Genomic DNA, 14,370 nt, shown 5'->3' on the forward strand with positions numbered 1-14,370 from the left:
AAAGAAATGGCACATTGAACCAGCCCATTATCTCATTTAAATCAGTCAAAGAACTAATTTTAACATTATCTTGATGCTTCTCTCCTGTCATTTGAGCAAATAATAGATATCACATTCTGCCTGACTGCTTCTCAAGGGTGGTGGAGGAAGACATGATTAATGAACAGGGTACTGAACCACAAAAACTTGCACATGGAATTATAATATGAATACAACAATTTATTTTTTTTTTATATATATTTTTACTACTTTGTTTCACAGATGAATTGAAAACCAGAAAAGATAGACCTAATAACAATCACAATAATACAAACATTTAAAGCTCACTAAATTTTACATTATTTTATTAACAGCACCAATTATAATTATCTTCACATGCGTTTTGATTATTTTATCTAAAATCATAAAAAAAATACTATTTACGTTTAAGGTATTTATTATGACCTTTTAGAATTTTGTCTCTTAGGTTTTTTATTTTTGCATTAGTATTCAGCACAATATTGACTTTTTCATTCTGTGTCATCATATTGATGAAGCTGAAAGCATTGCGCACATCATCATGTAACCAGTAATTATGTATAAAGGCACAATGGTGGCAGAAGTTATGCATGGGTGTTTGTTTTTATCATTATCACATTTGTGTGCTTAATACTCCTTGTCTCTGTCTGTACATTTTACACAGTAATGATATTAATCTTCAACAGAAAGACAATGAGTAACCTTGCTTTACAAAAAAAAGTCGGTATAGAGCTTGATGTTTTGTTATGGTTTTGTTTTTATTTGTTCTTTTATTTATTTTTGCATATGCCGATGACCTTTAATTTTGTCAAACTACAAGTTTTGTTTTTTGACTTTTTGTTTTGCAAAGTGCTTTGTGGTGTTATTTAGTGTAGTTACTTTGAAAGGTGTTTTCTTTCATTTTCCACGCTGAGAGTAAATTCCTTTCTTCGTACTAACTCTTGACTCACTTTCTGCTTTGTTTGCAATGACACTAGTGGTTTGATGATGTCACATCCGTATGTTAAGCAAACGCTCAAGCTCAGGTACCTGGAAAATTGAGGAAGTGGAAAGTGGTCCTTGAAATCGCTTGGCTCATTGGGATGTGACATTTGTTCACCACTGCTTAATTAGCTAAATATACTCTGGAGTTGTCATGTATATAATTTTATATTTCCAAGTTAAAAACATATCTGCCTTGAAAATATGATCTATCACTGTAGGTTTATGCATCTCACCATGTTTAAAAAGTACATTTAAACATTTTCCTTAAACAAAAACTATTGTCTTTAGTTACAACTCCAGTGTATATATGTTCCTGTGCAATTTGTTTTTTTTTTTTTTTTTTCACTGACTTTTGTGTGTTCTTTACCTTTTTTGCAAAATACACTAAACCTCATGTCCTACACTAACCCTTTCCCTCTTCCTGCTACCATTGTACTTGGCCTCCCTCCCTTAAAGGGATTCCTTCCCTTAAAGTGACAATAACATCTCAAACTACAAAGGGCCTACATGTGCGTATTGCATTATGCACAGCTAGTCAATTATACATTTTAGAGTGTTTACTTTGGTGTAAATTCTAAGGCATAAAGAAATGTATTCCAGTAAATGACCTGGAGTTTAGTGTACAGTTTTCATAGATAACAAACAACATAGTAACAGGTAGTGGCAGTGTCTCCTATTAAATTTGCAATAAGACACTTCAAAGAGCAATGCAGGTCTGTCAGAGCCAGTCACTAATCAGCATTGTATAAATAAATGAAAGGGATTAGTTACTTCACAACACAATTTTTACCAAAATAAATAAAAGAACTAGTAATCTTTGAACTCCCACTACATTCTTCATAGTGTAAAATAAATGCATTTATAGGATACAGCATCAGAGATACATATGCATCCATCTGAGGGATGGAAGAAAGCCTTTTATGCCTTAAGATTGAACAAAAAGACACTCAAATGTTGACTAGGAATGTATGCCCCAGGTTATTCTAAGGTGTTACTGTTCTTTTAAATAAGAAGGGGAAACAAACAAATCTCTCTCTGTGACATATTCCAAGGCTTTACCCTGTTAGTAATAGCATAATGCCTGTGTATATGTATTAGGTATACTAACAGAACCTGTAGATGTCAATAGCTGCTGTTTGATTGTAGTTAGAGTAAATGAACTTATTTTCTCCATTCATTAAGCTGCATTTCCCATGACCTTCCCTATTGGTCCTCGTCTGGTTTTCTCTATTCCTTGCATCTTTTTCTAGTTGTTTATAGCATAGAGGTGAATTCTGCCAACTTCCCTGTTTTATCTTGATGTCTCCAAATGTCTGGAGCCTTCCCAGCCTTCTTAATGAGCTTAAAAAATAAGTGGCAGTGTTGATCTACTGGAGGTCTCGTTTCTTTTTTGCTCTGTTTAGTTAAAAGGAGTATTGTCTTATTAAATGCACGTGTGAACCTCAGGTTTGATTGAACAATCCACCTTTTGTCTTACTGCTTCTCTCTAATATTTGGTAATAGAAAATGATTGTGGCGGCTTTTCATTTTGGCTCAGATTGTTTGACAAACCATGATTTATGGTGTTTTTAAGTGAAAATGGGATTTAACCTTTTACCTCTTGAGAAAATGTAGTAGACAAACCATTCCGAATGTATGCAATCACCCTTTGTTGTCACATATGTCTCTTCTTAAAGCTGCTGAGTATATATTTTTTTATTTACAGAATTGTATTTCCTTTATCGAAGCTGTAGAAAGTGCTTTTCAACTCATTTTTGTTATTGTAACATTTTTTTTTATTTTTGTAAATGTTTCAACAACAAATTTAGATATAAATGACATGGTTAACTCCATGGAAAATGCAAGCTTTGGGGGCACAAAATACATTTGTCCTGAAGAAAGCATTTGCTGCTTTGAAAGCTTACAGTATAGTTTTATTATAGTTTTTTAATATTTTACATTTTGTTTTTTGTACTAAATTTTGATCATATACTTTTTGAAGATAAATAAATGTTTTTCTTAAAGCTATATTATCCCTATAGAAGGAGTAGCGGTGGTTCATTTAGTGAATTAAATTAACTTGTGTTGACAATAAATGACAGAATGTAAGCATAGTGAATGTTTACTTTGCAGTGTGGACAGTATCTACTCCTTTAGAAAGTCAGCCTCATGGTCTCTCTGTGTATGATGTACGTAACAGGGAATTTACTAGCTATACACTCAAAATAGCCTTAATTAGGCATTTGCAGGATGACAACAGGACTTTTTATTGTGTAATCCAAAACAGGAAGTAGAAGGTCCCTTTTAGGGAGGACAAATAACACGTTTGTACACCCCTCCTTTTCCTGTACAACACAATGCTTAGATGCTGCTCCTGAAATGGTTTTCATGTGTTTGATAATGCCCAGAAAACAATAATCTGAACCAAGTATACCTGCTTACTGATGCCTGGGGGTTTAAAGTGGGTGCCAGTTGCAGTAACTGGACAGCAATTCAACCATGTGTGAACATAGACTAAAGCTATATAACACTCACTAGATGATTGTCACCCAAGACAAACAGTCATGCTTTTCTTGGCTGAAAATCTAATGTGTGTTGAGTGCTCCCTTGACATTGTTCCTATGGAGGAAAGCACATTGGGATGCCACTTGTTCTCCATAAAACAGAACAGAGCTGTGTGTACAGAGTCTGTTTGTTATACTGTCATTGGGAATGATCTTTTGTGAAATCTGATGTCTGTTCGGGGGCTTAGGATCCCCAATCAGGAAAATATTTCAGTTATAGTTCGGATAAGCATGTGTAGTTCTTTGCGGGATGGCCAGATTGTGCTGAAGATCCTTCCTCGGTCTATGGTTGGTTGATGTGTACTGGCTCTAAAGCTCCTAATGCATGACAGATCTGATACTGTAAGAGAAGGCTTTGTAATGATCAACCTTAAAAATCGTATTGATTACTTATGTTGTCTTCTTGTGCCCTTTTTTTTTTTTTAAGGTATCTATCACATCAAATTAAAAATGATCAAAATTTGCTTTATAGCATAGACATAATATGGACACACCAGGGATTGTTATTTATTAAGACATAATAACAAATGCCACTTGCAAAGTAATTATTTTATTGTTCTATATTACAAATAAAGTGACATAGTGGAGCTGGAGTGATGGAATCCATCTCCTGGCAGCAAGATATGAATAATTGAGGAACCAATATTGTGTTTATTTAATTGTTGACATTTCAGCTTGGTAGGTGCACAGTTATATTTGTTTCCTAGCAAGACATTTAATGAAGACATATTACAATAATGATTTCATGCAAAGTAAATGAGGAATTTTACATGGTGTCACAAACCTGGACAATAAGTGAAACATATGATGGAAAGAAATGCACAAGCAGATGTTAACTTCAGTGAAATCTGCAAGTCTTACTGATCAACGATAAAAACAGATTAAGTTTATTTGAATCTTAACTTGTCCTGTTTTTTTTCCATTATATGTTCAGTTGGAATTGCCTATGTCCCCAACAGGTTTACTTTTTACCCTTTATTTACCTAGAATATTTACTTTAGTTTGGAAAACAAAAGAACAACCCCAATCTACATGATTTGCAAATATTCAGCACTATGGATGATAGAATCTTTAGTATGCAGACGCAGGACTTTCCTTGGCAGGGGAAGTGGAAATGTCTTCAGGAAGAGGAAGTCTGTTTCTATCTAGAAACTTGACAACATAGCTCAACATAATATTGTACAGATGTATCAGACCATTGTGATTAAAAGATTGCCTAAGCGCACACAAAAGCTATTTTTATGTTCTTTTTATATACACTTTGCATGTATACATAAACATTTATCAAAGTGGGTGTTGACCTAAAAATTTGCAATCTACTCCCAGAGCCCAATGAAAAATATCTAATAAATGGTCTAAATTTTCAGCTGTTTGGTAGAATTATAATTTGGGGTATGATCATGATTTTGTCATGTAGCAGTCAGTCACTCAACAGTCAGTGTTTTCCTTATTGCATTGCAGTTAGAACGAATAGGGCTGGTTGGCATTTGATATAACTGCATATTATTATCCGCTTCATTGTAACCCCCCACCAGCACTAAATCTTCAACAGAAAGTAAGTTTTCATGTCAGTAACCTGATATAGATTTTTTTCAGGGTGGCCCTTTTTATTTTAACTTGTAAGATGATATTCATTATCCAGTAGGGGTATGTTACAAATACATTTGCAACATTAGGTATTTCCTCACCTTTAAGTATCTACATACTTTGTGTGACTATCCTGGTGTATACAAATTATAATAATACAAGTAGCTGTTGATGGGCACCGCAGAAACCAATCCATTCCTGAACGATATGTGTTAGTTTCATGCTCCATTTAAGCTGTTTTTTTTCCCTAACTTGTGTAATAGATGTAATAGATTATTCTTTATGACTGCCTAATTTTCTGCCCAAATCAAGGCATTGACATATGACAAGAAGTCCTCAGATCTGTTCTTTTAGAGTAAAAACCTGCTGATTGAAAGCCATCTTGTCGTTTGATGGTTGGGGTGATTGTCTGGGGTGTGCTTTCATCAAGCAAAGTTGGGTATATTGCTGCAGTTGATTGGTCCTTACGGGACCAGGTGTTTGGTCTCAGCGTCATGTGTGAACATATTTTAGGGTGGTTTGCATGTAAATGCAGCTTGCCATGGAATGCCTATATTCTGATACAATGTAAGAGAGGCAGCCATGTAAGTGGACAAAGTTTTCCATTATTCTGTCATGGTATTATTTCACACAGACTTTTGCTACAGTCCATGGACTCACAAAGTGGGTCATTGAGTCATGGTACAACAGGGGTTGTACCTCCTTTGCTAACTTTGTGCCTGCACAACACGGACACCTTACAAAGGAGCTAAGGTTTGTGATTCATTAGGCCTGATTTGTTTAGGCTCTCCAAGGCTGGAGAGGATACACTTTCATCAGTGAACCTGGGTGATCCAGCAAACCTGGAATGAATCTGGTCCACGAAATAACAAATACCAAATGACCTTTAGAAAATCCTTTCCAGGTTTGTTGAATCACCCAGGTTCACTGATAAAAGTGTATCTTCTCCAGCCTTGGAGATCTTTAATAAATCAGACCCAATGTGTGGTCAGCAGTGGCAGAGGAAAGATAACAAAGGTTCATGAAAAACAATTTGGAGGACAAGGTCTGCATAGTTTCATTTCAGAGAGGGTTGACACAGGAGAGAAGGTTGTTCTGATTTTAGTAAAGAGAGCAAGTGATGCCTGGGCATTATAATGTACAGCATACCTGCATTAGTATGGGAACTGTATGATGCTTTGTATGATGGGATTATACAGTACAGGGTAAGGGGTAAAAAAAAAAAAAAAAATACCAAAGGACACTACCCATGGAGAAGAGAGGGGTTTGAAGGTACTTTTAAAGTGATAACTAGATTTCAGCCCTAAGGCCAACAAAAGTTGACAAACCATTGGCCAAATAAATGCAGAATATAACATTTTAGGTTGCTTTAAATTCATCAAAAATATTTAGCTTAACAGTAGCTGCCTTGCAGATTGGAGCACCTTGCTGGTTACTGCACAAATATCTATGACAGCTTTGTGTCCTACGAGTGGTATTATTCACAAGACCACATACAGTATTTTAGTCTCCAATTCCATTGTTCCTAGAATAAAATGAGTTGTTTGGAGAGGCTTAGCTGGTCTCCGTATTGTTGTTGAAATAAATGTATCAAATAAAGATTCCTGACAGAGAAAATCACTCCTGTGGTTTTGATGTGTTCCATTCTCATAATAAAATGAGACATCTAATTTCAATTCATGCATTAGCATCACACAATGTAGAATGACACATGCTTAAGTCAATGTTTGCCCAAGAATATTTATCAGGGGTAAACATGAGGATGAAACACTGATAAATAAGCTTATCAGCCTTGTGCTGTATTTACATAAATTAGCTCTTGCACTGTGATATAACATGCAAAAATGCTAATTCTCACATTTGCATATTTGCCAGCACAGTTGACACTTCTATACTAAAGGAGCCTGAAATGTATTCTTTAAGAGTGCAATGTAGATTTCTTGTCAGAAATTGATTGTAAAAATGTACCCAATAACGCATTAGACAATGTTTGAATAAATTAAACCAATAAAAAGTGTTTTACCATTTAAAGGAATATATTAGCCCATCTAGACAGCAGGTTTTTAATACCTTTTTAATATGTGCTTTAAAGTAGAGTCAGCCAAGCTGGATTCTGTTCATCATAAAATCTTTAAGTGATATAAAGCTTGGCTCCTGTTTTGAAAGTAACCCCCCCCCCCCCCAAAAAAAAAAAAAAAACACTTTTACCTATTTACCTTCTCTGTCCCCTGGCTTGATCCTGTTGCAACACTGTCAATATTCGAAAATTATGTATTTGATGATTATCCAGACCGTTAATTGCATACCTAGTGTGATGGCAGTTAACCACCCAGCACTGCGTTGTGAAGGGGGCTGTAGCAAAGGTCAGGGTGGCATACAGGAGCAGGGAACGTAAATAAATGCCTTCTACATGGCAGCGAAGATTTTTTGCTTTGCACGTGAGAGGCGCAGTCTGGAACTTCCACAATAATTAACAAACAGGAGGAATAATATGGTGGCTATTGAAAGCTTTTCAACCAACGGCGGCATATATTGCACATATTTCTGCCTTAGTATTGAAACCCTTACAAGGGTGTAGCTAATACTAGCAGAGTTCTTTATTGGGCTGCATACCCACCTGTTTGCTAGGTCCAGATTCGGGATTGGATCTCTCTCTTTTACTATTCTTCACAACAAGCACCAGAGGGGTTTCCTATGTATCATATGTGATTTCTCCTGAAGAAGCAGGCTCATCTTGCAAAATGAGTTGGGATTTCCAAATATCACCTGAAAATTAGTATCACCTAGATGCTAACCCCAATCTTAGTTGATTATGTTATGGTACAGTTTGTTTTGTTTTGGTAATCTGTTGTATTTGGATGGTTTATAAATATGACTGTGTCACTCAACTCCCTGCTTTTCTGGAAGTCTTTCTTTCTTGGGTATATTGTTGTAAACTCTTTTCATTGATTTTTACTGATCATCAATATGCAGATCATTATATCTTTCAGCCAGTTTGGATGTTGTTTGTTAGGGGGTGTCTATTATGCAAAGCGACCTGCACTCCTAAATAATGCAATTTTTTCAGTAGCTTAGAGAGGTCACAGCATTGTTTCAATATACAGTACTTGATATACTAGTCTTCATTCTAAAATCATATTCAAGTTAGTTTGATACATGATGTTGAAGTAACTAGGAGTTTCAGTGATGGTATTCTACGTTTCTTACTTAGTATAGGTATATTTTAAATAAATAGTTTAAAAAAGTGTTTAATTACTGGGAAAATACAATTGGTTGCCCAGCAATCCCACAATTGCCCTATCGTCAGCCACACAGCCCCATCCAACTGTCAGTAAAAGGCCAGCCTGAAACACCTGTGACAACACTGATAAATATTTCAGGAAGCAGATGTCTCTCAAAGCTGAAATGGATACTGATCGGCTCAGGAAAGTCTCCAGCTTTCTGCTCCCTGAAAAAAGAAGACCTGCTGTTTTTCCATTACCTTTTTGTTTAAAAACCTATATTTTTTTTCCAGTAAGCAGTTCACCTCTGTGCATGATAATGATGCTTTTGTCAAACTGCACGAGTGAATGTTTATGTGAACTTTTTATGTGTCAGTGTTTGGAAGCAGGGTTTTAGAGCCAATTTTATAGCTCATTCACAGACTCCGGAATTCTCAAAGACTAGAGAGTTTATGGATTTTAATGTTGTTTGGTATCTGGATTGTCTGTGTCATCCAAACTTCTACAAGGACATTACTGTAAAGGAGGGGTAGCTTGCTTTACATATGCATAACGTATTATGTTTGAGGGATGCAAAATAGGTACATTTGCTGTGTTCAGCAGAGAGAGTTCAGTCCAAGGATTACAGAGTGATAAGTACTGCAAGAAGCATCTGCTAGGACAACATTTGTCCTGCACTGTTTGACATCAGCTGTGTGTAGCAAGGATCAGATGTACTTGTTAATAGGTTTCACAGTTGTACATTTCCAATTCAAGTGGGTAGGGTAATATTATGGTATTGCAATGCCTATTGTGATAATGGCCTGTTATGGGAGCGAAAGTGGCCTGATGTCTTTTCTTGAAGCACACTGCATTGTCAGCACATTCTGGGGTTGCCCTGAATTTAAGTGCCTTGTTGTCTTTCAAGCCAATAAACCATCATTATTATTACTTTGTTGAGTAACTGCCACTTCAAGCAGAGATGCCAACTGGTCAATATATATTTGGCAAGCTGGTATAAAATGAACTTGGCAGCATGAAGCATTTTGTTGGCGTGGCTACAGAGTGAAGGATAAGAGCAAGGTTGTGGGACCAACATGAAAAGTGTTTTTATTATTATTCATTGAAAGACACTAACCCTCCATGGTTTGGCTACTTTGGCCAGATATGTGTCGTAATAGAGTGTGTTACTGCTTTACCCATCAAAGTAGTTTGAGATTTGAATGATAGTCTTTATTTGCCCAAATTTTCAAGTTTTCCAATTGCATTAAATTTTTTTCTTTAATAGCTGATATTAGCTTAATAAAAGTTACCTCTAAATCCCAGCCTCCTACTCAGACCTATAGCAGATTATAAAATTCTTTAATTTTATACATAGTACATGTTTTACCATACAGGGTAGCAGTTCATACATTGTACGTATCCAGACAGATGTCAAATACCTCTAAAATGTTATTTTTTTTTACTCCAAAAAGCCCTGTAATTTATAATATTTTCATAACTTTAGTTTTGTTGTGTAGCTGGTAGATAATAATTTTTTGCTGAATCTGAGTCATGACAAATCTTCAAGGCACTAAAGGTTTCTAGTGTCTTGTTTAAAAATGTGTAATCTTAGCCATACGTGAAATAATATTTTCCCTGGTGCTACAAAAGATCTGATCTTTAGTCTCACAGCTTCATAGATCCTCCTGAATGGTTATGTTGTTATTTGTGCAGACATATTTGAAGCATGGCACGTTGTTGTTTACCCCCTGAGCATAGAGACGTTTATTTCAGTGACTTAACTGGCTTCAGTTTCATTTCCAATGTCAGTAAACGTGGCAAATCCACAATAAAGATTCATTTAGTAACAGTATTTTGTTTTTGTTTTTTTTGTATCATCCTATTACCTATGCATCCAGGGTCTATCATATAGACACAGGAATATTGACACTTGGCAGGAAAAGTGGCAGAGTCCTTTAATGCCCACCACAGGCCATTTTTACCTAGTTTTCCTGCTACTCTTTTGCTTTGCAATGCTAATCTTCATAATTATCATGTTATCATCATCATTTACCCCCACCATTTTATAACAGTTGTTGGAAGCCCCAACCTAAGATTGAGATCGAGAGTAGAATATGCCTAGTTTTCTTGTGGCAGCCCTTATAGTGCAACCAAACAAAACCTTCTAAGTTTGCCATTACAAGTAGAAAAGATTTAGCATAAGTCATGCTTATTTGTAAAATAACTAATTGCTCATTTTTAATCCAGTACAGAAGCCACTCAGGCTTTAAATTATTTCCATTAAAATACTGCTTACAATGTTGTTTTTTCCTTTCACATTTTTTTTAGTGTGTGTGTTGGTGTTATTTATCTTAATTTGACTGAACCAATAACTGCTTTGTCAAGTAGACAGTGTGGCACAACTTTTAAGGCTTTCAAGATCCATTAGCTATGTTTAGATATATACACAGAGGACACGGCTCTGAATTACGTGTCTCGGTGTCCGCAAGACAACCAGAAAAAAAGCCATTTAGAGCTTCAAGGTGCCTCCACTCTCCAGGATAAGGTCAAAAGCAGCTAATTGAAACTGTCGTATGGTCTGCACTGCCATATTTAGAATGGTAAAAACAAAATTAGTTTTTTCCTAATTTACAGTGTTAAGGTACTTGTCACCAACCTGAGCAACACAAGAAAGTAATGCATAAGTATATTTTAATCTGTATGCCAATTGTAAATTTTTTCCTTTATGATCTTTTGTAGATAGGTGAATGCAGCATGCTTTCAGGTGAATGCAGGTTGCATTTGAGATCAGTTTGACACTTGACACTTTTTGCATCAAGCTTTTTTTTTTTTTGTTTTTCTTTTGACCTGTTTTAAAAAGAAGGATTATAATGCAAATAAATTCATGTGTACATAGAACCATAAAAATCAAGTTTGGTCTCAAGGGTGTCTACCTACCAGGTCTCCATATTTGTCATAACCCATGACATAAACCTATCGTGGGAGAAATACGGAGACTGCCATTGCTGACCTCTGCTTTTGGAAATGCTGGCTGCCTTAACAAAGTTCTGGTTCTCTTGCTCTAATACTTTTAAATTCCAGCAGTTTTATGATAAATTAGTTTAAATACATTCCAAATTTATAACGGTTTACAAAATACAGTTCATTTCCTTCAGAAATCGGCCACAGAATAAACAAGTATGTGTCCCTGCTAGCATGCTGCAAAGAAGGAGTCTTGCTCTCTAGAAAGCGTAGCCTCTCTGCAGAGATCTGACATTACATCTCCTGCAGTCAGAACTTGAGCTCTGCTATTTTAGGAGCTATAAATCTCATTCACAGGGGCCATATTGGACCTCTGCATAGAGCAAATGTTTTTTTCATGAGCAACAAAGGTCTGGCCGTTTTTCGACTCAGGGCATTGCGTCTTAAGAAAGAAAGCAAACTGTACTGTTTTATTGCATTGTATTTGTACTGTTTTAAGCACATTTATACTAAGTTTAATTTTGCTTTGCCATTTTGGTTTCGGTACTTTATTAAGGCCACCAAGAAAGCATCACTGCCAGGAAATGAGCATTTACAGAAGGAAGCCAAAAGTAGAAAGCACCCCATGATTGGTTTACTTTTAAGGATCAATTGAGAGACTCCTAAGGTTGGGTCTTAATTGGAAGTTAAAAAAAAACTTCCAAGTGGCATAGTCCTGTTGACAATTGCCTTAGTTAAAATTATGAAACAACTGTCAGCAAGGAGTTACCTCCTTGGTAATATGCATTTTTATTGGCTTGGGAAGCCTATTCAGGAAATGTCAAGAATTGCATATAACTTCATTTGCCCAAATTTCTGTACGGACAGATCATTTTGACATGTTTTCACAGAAGGTAACCTTGATTTGAACAATTTTTGCCCTAGGGTCAGTTTAAATTGCTGAGGTTTCAGACAAGGTTTGTTTGATTTCTGGTGAATGCAATGGCCCTTTATTTCTACCATCATTATTCGTCTATGATTTAAGCTTGCTGCAAACACTGGTGATCAGTAAATGCTTTAATAGGCACTCCGCTGAAATTGAGAGAGCTTTTTTTCTCATTAGGCTGTGTCCCAGTTCTACCACACTGTGTGCACCACATTTACTCATCTTTAAAAAATAAGCTAGCACTAAAACTTTACAATCCTTTTTGTAGCCTTGGGCTCTTGACTTGAAGGATAACTTTGTGCTTTTTAGAGCCCCTGACTGTTTATTCTATTTTTCTGTATTGTACAAAATACTGTTTGTGGGTTAAAGAGTTCAGCTAGTTTTTTTCCTTACATTTTAGACATATTTCTTCAGTCTAGCAAAAACCTATGCTATATACATCTGGGGATTATTTAGCTAATTCTTTGTGTGTTCTCTGTAATTTTCTTGAGTCTGCCAAGCTACTGTTCCATTTTAAAATACTACAGGCGTCTTTAGTGACAATACTTGCCGAGAATCCTAGGAATAGAGAATACAAAAGAGGAAATAATTGAAGACAGTTTCAGTGAAGCTTCTTGGATGCGCAGTTATAATTTCACAACAGGCAAATGATATCTAGAGGTGGTAGGAAGGCAAGTGGGCTGAATCACATTCATCCGTGCTAAGCTTTGCCTGAAGATGAAAAGCTCAAAATAGCTTTAACACCCACTGCATGCACAACTTATTGGCTGCAACACATTCCATTATTGGAAGTTTGCAACTAATTAGTAGCTTCATGAAAAATCTTGTCTTTAATTTATGGCATTCCACGTCCATTTGCCAATGTTTAGGTTTCATACAATGCCATCTGTTCCACATTACTGTCTAAGCACTGAAGGACGGACGGCTTTCTTAAATTCTTTTTCAATTGATTCCAATTGGTCTTGCGCTTAGCATTCTGTGCCCAGTCATTAGGGAAGCAGGCTGAAGCAGTGAGTCTTGAGTTGCTGAGTGAATAGTACTAATAGGCTCATTCTAAAAAATGAAATAGTGTTTAGATTGTGGAATCTCTGTAGGAAACAGTATGCCAACATGAGCGCTGTTTCTATGGCAAATGTGGGAGGGGGAGGGGAGAGAATCCGCTTCCTTGTATGCACTAGGAACTAATATTTTAATTTGTCCTTTGTAATGGGAATGTTCCAATTCTATTTTAAGCATCATTTAAACAATAAAACAAATACTTTGTAAAATGTGATGTTATTTATGCAGATGTATTACCTGCCTAAAGATAATTAGACCTGAGATAAATAGATATAGATAATAAAATAAAATAGATAAATGTGTTTTTACTCACTGAACATTAGTGTTGGAGTATTGGTAGGACCCTTTTCATAGGCACATGCTGTCTGTGCCTCATTGTTTGACATATTTGGTACATGACAACATGCATTGCTAACTCTGGAATACAAAGTGTAGATGCCCTTGCCATTCCTGGTCTTGCCATAAGGGTAGCTGTCTTTGCCATTGCTGGACATTCTTTTGCAGATCAAATGTTTATTTCATATATTTTCCCCCTACTCCCCCCCCCCCCCCCCCCCCCCCCCCTCCCCATTTTTTGAATGTATGCCTTCCAATCATTGCTCCCTTTCACAGTCCTATGATTGTCAATAGATTCTAAGGCCGGGAATCTTCACCACTCTCTGCCTAACAATGTCTGCAAGGTTGTGGACACAGTGATATGGCTCGCAACATGCAGGATCAACTGGAAAATCAGTGTCCATGTCATCTTTTGTTGGCTGATCTGTAAACATAAAACCATATCACCTATTTGTAGAAGCTACAATATAAACAATATTATATACAGTACAATCTGAACCAATCTCATGATCCACAATTTAAAAGAGTTGAACAAAGAAAGACTTGTGAAAAGACTAGCCGGGCTGACAATAACTTTCTCCATTGATACATTGGAGCAGTGTTCGCCAACCTTTTTGGTTCCGCAGACAACTAAAATCACCGGCTCCTGACCGTTCATGCTCGGGGAACCAGGTGTCAAATAAAAAGGGAGAAACCTCCCCCATAGTGATGTCATTGTGACATAGCCCTGCCCACTCTCCCATCACAGATCTGA

At 36.3% G+C, this 14,370-nt stretch overlaps 1 protein-coding gene across 5 annotated transcripts in view; it reads left to right on the forward strand.

Moving 5' to 3' along the window:
• The window catches only part of SEMA6A (semaphorin 6A), a 144,484-nt gene that overhangs the window by 98,912 nt on the left and 31,202 nt on the right, over nt 1-14,370 (forward strand). The gene's annotated exons all lie outside the window — the stretch shown is intronic.

Source organism: Pyxicephalus adspersus, chromosome 6, assembly GCF_032062135.1.
Source record: "Pyxicephalus adspersus chromosome 6, UCB_Pads_2.0, whole genome shotgun sequence".
Taxonomy (NCBI): domain Eukaryota; kingdom Metazoa; phylum Chordata; class Amphibia; order Anura; family Pyxicephalidae; genus Pyxicephalus; species Pyxicephalus adspersus.